The sequence below is a fragment of the Phascolarctos cinereus genome, unplaced genomic scaffold (assembly GCF_003287225.1).
Source record: "Phascolarctos cinereus isolate Bilbo 61053 unplaced genomic scaffold, phaCin_HiC Scaffold_726;HRSCAF=1367, whole genome shotgun sequence".
Lineage (NCBI taxonomy): Eukaryota > Metazoa > Chordata > Mammalia > Diprotodontia > Phascolarctidae > Phascolarctos > Phascolarctos cinereus.
The window spans coordinates 418,567,513-418,572,002 of record NW_027556098.1 but is presented as its reverse complement, the minus strand read 5'-3'; positions in this window follow the sequence as shown (position 1 = coordinate 418,572,002).

The window sequence follows — 4,490 nt, the reverse complement described above, 5'->3', positions numbered from 1 at the left end:
GGAATTAGTTTTTTAAACCAGATGTGATCTCATCTCCTGCCTGGAACAAGGGGGAGTACCATGGATTCCAGTGGGCCATGTCCCAAAAGGTAAATGAGTGAGTGAGTGAATTGAGTTAATAAATAGTGAATCAGTGAATTCTGAACAGACACAAGTTATTGCAAGCAAGAGGTTAGAACAAAATTGCTACCAGTCAGGCAAATTAAAAAAAATCGGGTTTTACCATCATACTATCAGATGAAGCAAAAATACAAATTCACAACTGAGATTAACAACAAAATTGCATTATACTTAAAGGAAGAGTAGATAATGAACAAATATCAATATAAAACTCATATCCACCAAATGGCAAAGTGCCTAAATTTACATAGGAAAATTTAATTGAATTTCAAAAAGAAAAGAATTAACACAATAATAGGAACACAAAGACAGTGAAAATAAACCTGCAAATACTTAAATCCTTTGCAACAATACACAGTAAAAAGAATGATTAATTCAGGAAGCAGCAGGAGAGATACCAACCTAAATAGAGATCTCATAATGAAATCCTGAATAATAAAAATGATAACTGTGAAAAAACAATAATACCAGTAAAGAAAATATACCAAAATTTCTGGGATATAACTAAAGGAAATATTCTATTCCCCAAAACATGTTAACAAAATTTTCAAGACAGCATTAACAAACTGAATATGAAATTTTAAAAATATGAAATTCATTTTTCCATGATTGGGCTTTCCTCTCCTAATTTATCAGAAACTCTTTGGAAGGGAAGGTGATTTCCCTTCAAGGTTCCCATCACTTCTATCCATTTTTTCCCTATTGGTGAGAATTAGGCTGAGAAAAAAAATGTGCTGTTATTGGTTATTTTGCCTTTTGAAGGGTGAAGTTATCATGAAAGGAAATCTTAAAAATTATTAGCTCAGAGAAAACTTCAGCAAATGTCTGGATAATGGAAATTCCCCATGGCAACCATATCATGTTCTTTCTCTTTTTTTTTAAGGCAATTGGGGTTAAGTGACTTGCCCAGGGTCACACAGCTAGTAAGTGTCAAGTGTTTGGTCTGAGGTCAGATTTGAACTCAAGTCCTCCTGACTTCAGGGCCAGCGTTCTATCCACTGCGCCACCTAGCTGCCTCTCATATCATGTCTTTGTATCACTCTTTTGACCTGTTTCTCAAACTCCTCATGCATTTTTTTTCTTTTTTTCTCTTGAGCAACTGGTCACAACCTCTCCCTACATCCATTTTCCTATTTGTCGAAAGTGTCTGACTAAATAAGCTCTAAGGGGCAGCTAGGTAGCACAGTGGATAGAGCACTGTCCCTGGAGTCAGAAGGACATGAGTTCAAATCTGGCCTCAGACACATAACACTCACTAGCTATGTGACTCTGGGTAAGTCACTTAACCCCAATCGCCTCACCAAAAATAAATAAATAAATAAATGAACGAATGAATAAATAAGTGAATGAATGAATGAATGAATAAATAAGCAAATAAGTGAATGAATGAATGAATAAATAAATGAATAAATAAGCTCTAAGATCTCTTCTAGTTCAGATAATTAAATGATGCTAGTCTCTGGTCCACCACCACTTCAAAGTATAGCATGACCCTTCCTAAAACGCCACCCCCAGAACTGCATGTCATACTACAAAGTCCATGTGACTAGGGCATTGTAAAACGGGGCTTGGTTCTAAATACTCTACCTCTTACAGTGAAGTCTAAAACCAAATTATGATTCTTGGCTGCCAATTCTCTATGGCAGGAGTGGGGAACCTTCGACCTTGAGACCACATGTGGCCTTCTAGGTCCTTGGGTACAGCCTTTTGACCACGTCTAGGTTTTACAGAACAAATCCTTTCATGAAGGGGATTTGTTCTGTGAAGTTTGGATTCAGTAAAAGGGCTGCACTTGAGGACCTAGGGGCCACAGTGGCCTCGAGGCTGCAGGTTCCCCACCTCTGCTCTATTGACTAGAGAAAATTCATGATTCTAACAAGGGTTCAAATTCTTAAACAATTATATTTAAATGATTATCTTTCAGCCGTGGATACTACCAGATGTGAGAAACAGGATTCACCTCCAGAGTAAGAAGGAAGAAAATCACCTGAGACACGGGGTCATGCCCCACAGGCACACATTTAGGACATATCTCGTCTAAGAGATGAAGTTACAGAAATGTATTGGAAAGCTCACAGAGGTGAATCCAAGGAAATTGCTTTCCAAGGAAAGAGATTCCAAACAACAGACCTTCATCTGTAAGGAAGCCCCCTCTAGGCAGGGAAGCCATTCCCTTGGGAGAAGTTTCATTCAAAGCATCTTCAGGCACACAAAAGCATCCAGTAATAATAAATATGGGATTCTCTCCAGTTTTCACATAGTCTTACCCAACAGAAAATACTATGAATAAGAGAGAAATCCTGTGCCTACAGGGAATTTGGAAAAGCCTTCAGTAGTCATATACACCTTATTGGAATTCTGAGTATTCATAGTAGAGGGAAGCTATGTAAATGTAAAGGATATGGGAAAGCCTTCACCCAATATTCCTCTCTTATTTCACATGAAAAACTTCACAATGGAGAGAAACTCTATGAATGTCAGGATTGTGGAAAAGGTTTCACCTCCGACTCAGCCCTTACTAGACATCAGAGAGCGCAAACTGGAGAGAAGTAATGTAGGAGGGTCTTCACCTACTGTTTTTCCTCTCTTGTTACTCATGAAAGAATTCATAATAGGGAGAAAGCCTTTAAATGTAAGGAGTGTCAGAAGAATTTCATGTCTAGCTCAGCCTTTACATGATATCAGGGAAATGATACTGGAAAAAAGCCCCATACATACAATGAATAGGGGAAGGCCTTCCCCCACATTTCCTCCCTTATTACTCATGAAAGCATTCAAAATGGAGGTAAACTCTATGAATGTGGGGAGGGTTTCACCTGGAGGTCAGTGCTTAGAGCCCATCACAGAATTCACACTGGATAGAAACCTTGTAAATACAAGAAATACGGGAAGCCATTAAACCAGTGTTTTTCCCTTATTTCACATGAAAGAATTCTTAAAGGACAGAAGCCTTGCAAATGTAAGGAATGTGGTCCCTTTGTAAAAGCTATTTAAGTCTCTGATATATCAACTATTGATATGGAGGGGAGCCCAGAGGTGGGAGTGCACAGATAAGAAAAGACATCCCTGAGCTCCCCAAGCCTACCCCCTAGAAACCTAGAGACAACCAAATCTAGCACTGCTCTGGGAGACACAACTCCGTAGGAGTGGGACGTCCCCAGAGTCCAGACAGCTTCACCCTCCTCCCTTCAGTTGCCAAAATCTTGCTGTTCTTACCTCCACCTTGTGTATCCACGCCCTTCTCTCCATTAACAACCACCTCGCCCACCCCCACATCATCCTGCCTTTGTGGGGCAGGATCCCTACCTAGCCTCTTCCATCTAGGAGATTGTACAAGCGCTCCCTCCCTTTGCAATAGGAAACTCACAAGGTGATATGGGCTTACATTAATATAATGCCTTTGACTGATTCAGCTAAGGAAAGTATCAGGGCTAATTGCCTTATAAGGCCGATAAGTGGTGTAATGGACAGAATGCTGAACCTGGAGTCAGGAAGACCTGAGTTCAAATTTGGCTTCAGATGCCAAAATTAGCTGTGTGACCCTAGGCAAGTCACTTAACCTTTGCTTGCCTCAGTTTCCTCATCTGTAAAACAGGGATAACAATAACATATATTTCCCAGGATTGTTGTGAGGATCAAATAAGGGAGTACTTGCAAACTTTAAAGTGCTAAAGAAATTCAGGCTATTTTATTTGGTACTCAAAGAGGTGGGTGATTAACTGATTGACATTTCTTAAGCCTGTCCTTACACCTATATACCTACGCGCTGTCCTCCCTGGCTGGACTGTAAGTTTTTCCGGGGAAGGTCCTGTTTTGTCTCTGGATCCCCGGGGCCCTGCACGAGGCCTGTCACACAGCTGGTGCCTAATAAAAGCTCCCTGTTTCAGGTCACTTCTCCCCTAGCCTTGAGTCCAATTCTTTAGCTCCCTACACAAGGAAGAGCCCATAATGACTGAATGAAAGTTGAGACCCTCTCGGGAAATTCCCTTATTTGACAGAGGCAGCAAACTGAGGCCATGACTTGGCCAGATATTTGCACACCCGTGGCTCTGCTGCATTTCATGGGACCTTTGCAGTCCCTATTGGACTAGGAGCTCCCGGACTGCAGGGCCAATCGATTTCTTTTTTCCTTCCTGTCTCCGGTGGAAGCACCGCAATGCGCTCTCAGCAGGTGCTCAATACTTGCTCAGTACACGCGCAGAGCCACCCCAGTGGGAGGAAGGAAGAGGAGGGGGAATAGCTTGCTGGTGCACCGGGGCAGAGAGGGACCCCGGCTGGGTGACGTCATCCGCTCGGCAGCGGCCCCGCCCCTTTCCCGGAGCCCGGCAGTGGGGGGTCTGCAGAGCGCAGGCGCAGAGCGGGGGGGGGGA